Raw genomic sequence first — 7,106 nt, 5'->3', positions numbered from 1 at the left:
TCCTATGAAGTTGTGCCCTTGTGTGGGAAGGGAAGGAAAGGCGTCTTAAATCCCATGGAGGAGGGAGGGCTGCCTTCTGCATGCAAAGGGCCTTTTCCCGGTGCGGTGGCCCACACTTGAAATCCCAGCACTTTGGGAGGCCAAGCAGGTGGATCATTTGAGGTCAGGAGTTCGAGACCAGCCTGGCCAACCTGGTGAAACCCCGTCTCTACTAAAAATACAAAAATTAGCCAGGTGTGGTGGCGAACCTGTAGTCCCAGCTACTCAGGAGGCTGAGGTTGGAGAATCACTGGAACCTGGGAGGTGGAGGTTGCAGTGAGCGGAGATGGTGCCACTACACTTCAGCCTGGGCGACAGAGCGAGACTCCATCTCAACAAAAAAGAAAAAGAAGAAGAAAACAAAGGGGCTTTCCCTTTCCATGGCCTAGCCTTCACCTACTGCCCTCTTTTGCCCACTGCCAATGGATCCCTCACTATCAGCCCCCTCCTACCATCCAGCTACCCAATTATCATTCATTCAGCAGTTGCACGCTGGGTGCCCAGTGGAGGAAAAACAGCCCAGGAATTAGCAGTCTAGTTAGAAGATGCTATTCGTTGTCACTGAGTACTTACTTATTGAGCATCTATTTTATATATATATATATATATATATATATTTTTTTTTTTTTTGAGACAGACTCTCGCTTTGTTGCCCAGGCTGGAGTGCAGTGGTGCAATCATGGCTCACTGCAGCCTCGACCTCCCAGGCTCAAGAGTTTCTCTCACCTCAGTCTCCCAAGTAGCTGGGCTACAGGTGTGCATCACTACGCCCAGCTCTATCTTTTTTTTTTTTTTTTTGAGATGGAGTCTCGTATTGTCCCCTGGGCTGGAGTTCAGTGGTGCGATCTCAGCTCACTGCAACCTCCGCCTCCCAGGTTCAAGCAATTCTCCTGCCTCAGCCTCCCGAGTAGCTGGGGTTACAGGTGCCTGCCACCACGCCCAGCTAATTTTTCGTATTTTTAGTAGAGATGGGGTTTCACTATGCTGGCCAGGCTGGTCTTGAATACCTGGGCTCCAGTGATCCTACCAACCTTGGACTCCCAAAGTGCTGAGATTACAGGCGCCCACTACCACACCCAGCTAATTTTGTATTTTTAGTAGAGACGGGGTTTCCCCATGCTGGCCAGGTTGGTCTCGAACTCCTGACCTCAGGTGATCCACCTGCCTCAGCCTCCTAAAGTTCTGGGATTACAGGTGTGAGCCACAGAGTGCCTGACCTTACTATGTTCTAAGCACTAATATCAATGAGCAAATTTTATCCTTACAATAACTTCACAAAGATATTAAACACCTATTATGTGCCAGGATTGTATTCAAATATTTTATGTACATTTTATGGATATGTTATGTATGTTTGTGTATATTCATTCATTTTCTCTTTACCAACCCTATGAGGTAGGTATACTATAAATATTATTTTCACCATTTCTTTTCTTTTTTTTTTTTTTGAGACAGGGTCTCACTGTGTCACCCAGGCTGGAGTGGGTGGTGCCATCTCGGCTTACTGCAACCTCTGCCTCCTGGGTTCAAGTGATTCTCCTGCCTCAGTCTCCCAAGTAGCTGGAATTACAGGCCTGCGCTACCACGCCTGGCTAATTTTTGTATTTTTAGAAGAGATGGAGTTTCTCTATGTTGGCCAGGCTGGTCTCGATCTCCTGGTCCCCAGTTAACAGCCCCTGCCTCGGCCTCCCACCCTGTTTTGTTTGTTTGTTTGTTTTTTTGAGACGGAGTCTGGCTCTGTCGCCCAGGCTAGAGTGCAGTGGTGTGATCTCGGCTCACTGCAAGCTCCGTCCCCCGGGTTCATGCCATTCTCCTGCCTCAGCCCCCCGAGTAGCTGGGACTACAGGCACCTGCCACCACGCCTGGCTAATTTTTTGTATTTTTAGTAGAGACGGGGTTTCACCATGTTAGCCAGGATGGTGTTGATCTCCTGACCTCGTGATCCACCCGCCTCAGCCTCCCAAAGTGCTGGGATTACAGGCGTGAGCCACCGCACCCGGCCCCCACCCTGTTTTTGTTGTCGAGATTTCTTCTTTATCTCAGCATGTAAAACTTACTTCATTTTTTTTTTTTTTGAGACAGAGTCTTGCTCTGTCACCCAGGCTGGAGTGCAGTGGCATCGTCTCGGCTCACTGCAACCTCTGTCTCCCCTATTCAAGCGATTCTCCTGCGTCTGCCTCCTGAGTAGCTGGGATTATAGGCACGCGCCACCACACTTGGCTAATTTTTGTATGTTTAGTAGAGATGTGGTTTCACCATGTTGGCCAGGCTGGTGTCGAACTCCTGACCTCAGGTGATCCGCCCGCCTCAGCCTCCCAAAGTGTTGGGATTACAGGCGTGAGCCACTGCGCCCGGCCTTTTTTTTTTTTTTAAGACAGAGTCTTGTTCTGTCACCCAGGCTGGAGTGCAGTGGCTCGATCATAGCTCACTGCAACTCCTGGGCTCAAGCGATCTGCCTACCTTAGCCTCCCAGGGTGCTGGGATTACAGGCACCCAGCCCCTAAAACTTCTTTTATCTGTATTAACATTACTACGATGGGCCAGGCATTGTACCATTCTCACTGGTGGCGACTCATTTTATCTTTACCACCGTCCTATGAGGAAAGTACACTAAAATTATTATTATTTCCCAGCTCAGGAGACTGGAGCACAGATAAATTAAATACATCAATTGCTAACTGACTTCAGGCAACTTAACCTGACCCTCCATGCCTCAGCTGTAAAATCCCATTAAGGCAGAGGCATGCTTTAGTTACTATTACCTTTACGTGGCGTGCAAAAGAAGCCAAAGAAACCTTCCATGGAGGCAGAGAGCAGTGGCTTATGTCTGTAATCCCAGCACTTTTGGAGGCCAAGGTGGGCGTGATCAACTGAGGTCAGGAGATCGAGACCAGTCTGGCCAACATGGTGAAACCCCGTCTCTACTAAAAATACAAAAATTAGCCAGGCGTGGTGTCACGTGCCTATAATTACAGCTACCCGGGAGGCTGAGGCAGGAGAATTGCTTGAATCTGGGAGGCGGACGTTGCAGTGAGCCGAGATGGCACCACTGCACTCCAGCCTGGGCAACAGAGCAAGACTCCCTCTCAAAACAGTAACAACAACAACAACAACAACAATCTTCCATAGTGACCCCATGAGCCATGAGAATGGAAGTCCCCATGGAAAGTTTCTTTGATTTCGCGGAAGGTGTCTTTGACTTCTTTGTGTTTCTCCTGCCTGTGACCGCCTCATGGGTTCCTGGGGTCCCACTGACTACCCCGGGGCCGGCTTGCTTTGGCTCCTGCCACAGTCTTACAGGCTGCACAAGATTCTGACCATTTTATTTATGAGTTCCTCAGAACAGGTTTCTGCACCAGAGGTTTGGGCTAACTCCAAGCCTATACTTTGGTCAGCCTTGGGGTTCTGAGTGCCTGAATGGCTTTTTCCATCCACTCTCAGGTGGCTCGCTTCTACACTGTGTGGCAGGGCCTGGTGGATGGAATTTTTTTTTTTTTTTTTTAGATGAAGTCTTGCTCTGTTGCCCAGGCTGGAATGCAGTGATGCGCTCTCAGCTCACTGCAATCTCCACCTCCTGGGTTCAAGCGATTCTCCTGCCTCAGCCTCCTGAGTAGCTTGGATTACAGGTGCGTGCCACTACACCCACTAATTTTTGTATTTTTAGCAGAGACGGGGTTTCCTCCATGTTGGTCAGGCTGGTCTCGAACTCTTGGCCTCAAGTGATCCACCCGTCTCAGCCTCCCAAAGCCCCAAGTGCTAGGATTACAGTCCAGGCTGGAGTGTAGTGGTATGATCTCGGCTCACTGCAACTTCTGCCTCCTGGGTTTAAGTGATTTTCCTGCCTCAGCCTTCCGAGTAGCTTGGATTACAGGTGCCTGCCACCATGCCCGGCTAATTTTTTGTATTTTTAGGAGAGACGGGGGGTGGGGGTTTACACTATGTTGGCCAGTCTGGTTTTGAACTCCTGACCTCCTGATCCACCCACCTTGGCCTCCCAAAGTGCTGGGATTACAGGCGTGAGCCACCTTGCCCGGCCCCCATGTGGGTGTTAAAATGCCAGTCATAGGGGATTCCTGCATTCCCATAGGCAGCTTGACTTCACTGTCCCCACTGCACCCACCACTGTGGCTTTGATTTTCCTCCTTATTTCTGGAACCAATAAGATTCTGTCTTCCTTTTGAGCTTAGCTACCTATTAAAAAAAAAAGAAAAAAAAAGCAGCACTCCTCATTATATTTTGCTTAGTGTATGCATGCATTTGGAATACAAACCTCTAGCACTTCTTCATGCTTGCATCTTGAACACAAGTTTCTGAGACTCTAAAAAAAAAAAAAAAAATTCCAGATCATGTGGTGCAGCATTGCTCTGCTCCCCACCAGCTGCTCGCATTGCCATAATCCCCTACCTTAACCTTCAGCTAAAATAAGCTCTCACATGGCTGTAATCCTTGCCGTTCCCTACTACCTTTCTCCCAGCCTGCTTCATTCATCTTGGTTTCCTGCCTGTCTGAAGCACCTGAGCCTGTGACTCTTGGTGAAAATATCCTGCTGGCCAGGCTTGGTGGCTCACGCCTGCGATCCCAGCACTTTGGGAGGCCGAGGCGGGTGGATCATGAGGTCAGGAGTTTGAGATCAGCCTGGCCAACATGGTGAAACCCCGTCTCTACTAAAAATACAAAAATTAGCCAGGCATGGTGGCTTGCACCTGTAGTCCCAGATACCTGGGAGGCTGAGGCATGAGAATTGCTCGAACCCAGGAGGCGGAGGTTGCAGTGAGCCGAGATCGCGCCATTGCACTCTAGCTTGGGCAATAGAGGGAGACTCCGTCTCAAAAAATAGAAAACAAAAAGAACACATCCTGTCTTGCTGGGGTCAGATCCACGTCCAAGTCATCTCTGTGCCCCTGCTCCCCAGCTGGGGGATGAGAAGGGTCAGGGAATGAGTGGGGAAGGAGGAGGAGGAGTGAATGAAGGGCTGTGGGAAGTGCTGTGATGCGTGCTTTATGCATTCAGGGTGCAGAGGAAGGAGACACCCTTGTGAGCTCTGCCACTCTGGGGAGTCTCCCAGAAGTTGAGGTTGGAACAAAGGTGTGCTGCCTCCCACCAAGTGCCCTGGAATCAGACTAGCTGTTTTTTTTTTTTTTTTGAGACGGAGTCTGGCTCTGTCGCCCAGGCTGGAGTACAGTGGTGCAATCTTGGCTCACTGCAACCTTCACTTCCCAGGTTCAAGCGATTCTCCTGCCTCAGCCTCCTGAGTAGCTGGGACTACAGGCACACACCACCATGTCCAGTTAGATTTTGTTTGTTTGTTTGTATTTTTAGTAGAGAGGGGGTTTCGTCATGTTGGCCAGACTGGTCTTGAACGCCTGACCTCAGATGATCCGCCTGCCTCAGCCTCCCAAAGTGGTGGGTTTACAGGCGTGAGCCACTGCGCCTGGCCCAGACTAGCTGGGTTTATGTGAATCCCGGCTCCACCCCTTTCCAGCTACATGACAAGCTCTCTGAACTGCAGTTTCCTGGGCTGTAAAATAGACCATGAAATAGTAATTCAGAAAATGAGGACGTTATTAATGAGTCTTAAATGACATGTAAAGCATACAGCATACAACAATGTCTTAGCAAGGACTCAAATATGAGTTTTTATTATTTGACATCTTTTTTTTTTTTTGAGATAGGGTCTCACTAGGCTAGGCTAGGCCAGGTTAGAGGGTAATAGCACAATCATAGCCCACCGTAACTTTGAACTCCTGGATTCAAGTAATTCTCCCGCCCCAGCCTCCCGAGTAGCTGCTACTATAGGTGTGCACCACCACACCCAGCTGGCTAACTTCTGTATTTTTGGGTAGAGAAGGGGTTTTGCCCTGTTGCCCAGGCTGGTCTCGAGCTCCTGGCCTCAAGTGATCCACCTCGGCCTCCCAAAGGGCTGGGATTACAGTCGTGAGCCACTGCGCCTGGCCAAAAAATACTTTTTTTTTTTTTTTTTAAGAGATGAGGTCTCGACTGGGCACGGGGTAATCTTAGCGCTTTGGGAGGCTGAGGGGGGGATAACGAAGTCAAGAGATCGAGACCATCCTGGCCAACATGGTGAAACCCCGCCTCTACTAAAAATATAAAAATTAGCTGGACATGGTGGCACACGCCTGTAGTCCCCAGCTACTTGAGAGGCTGAGGCAGGAGAATCGCTTGAACCCAGGAGGCGGAGGTTGCAGTGAGCCGAGATCGCACCACTGTACTCCAGCCTGGCGACAGAGCAAGACTCTGTCTCAAACAAAAACAAAAACCAAAACCAGAGATGAGGTCTCGCTATGTTTGCCCAGACTAGCCTTGAGCTCTTGGACTCAAGCAATCTTCCCATCTCACCGTTCCTAGTAGCTGGGACTTACAGGTGAACTTTCAGCTCTTGAACAAGGTTTGGGGAAAGGAGACTTGAAAATTTCAGACTCTCAGGGCCACCTCCTGCTTGCAGTTTGCAGTGGCTTCCCGGGGGCGCCCAAGGTTGGCCTGCAGCCTGGCTACCGAGAGGGGGCTGAAGGCCTCCTGGGGCTGGGAAGTCGGTGGAATCCAGGAGCCTCCGTTCCCTGGAAAACAGCTCCACCTGCTGGCTGTTGTGCGCCTGCAGTCTTGACCTTGGCCGAGTCTGCACGGGGAAGGGAAACGCGTGCTGGTCCAGCTCGGGGGCGCATGGAGGGGACATCGGTGCCGCGGTTGGGATGGAGGCGTATGGGATGGGACGAAGGCAGAGGTCGACATGCCGTTCTGCGTGGATGTATGAGGCGCGAGTTTTGTGAGCACCGTGGGTGTGCGAGCAGCATGTGGTATTGGGTGTGTGCCGTGTGGGTATCCTGCGCGACGTATGGCGTAGGACGTAAGTGTGAGGCGGCAGGGGGTTAGCGGTTGGAGGCAAAGTGGGAAGCGTGAAGTGTTGAAGGGGCGTGTTTGTGTTGTGTTGGGATATATGTTGTGCAAGAGTTGCCAACGCTGTGGATGCGTGGAGGGCGTGTAGTCTCTGAGGTGCACAATATTGTTGGTAGGAGGTGTTGGGGAGTGTGTTCGGAAAATATAATTTAGAA

The sequence above is a fragment of the Macaca nemestrina genome, chromosome 18 (genome assembly GCF_043159975.1).
Source record: "Macaca nemestrina isolate mMacNem1 chromosome 18, mMacNem.hap1, whole genome shotgun sequence".
Lineage (NCBI taxonomy): Eukaryota > Metazoa > Chordata > Mammalia > Primates > Cercopithecidae > Macaca > Macaca nemestrina.
This window is presented reverse-complemented; position numbering follows the sequence as displayed.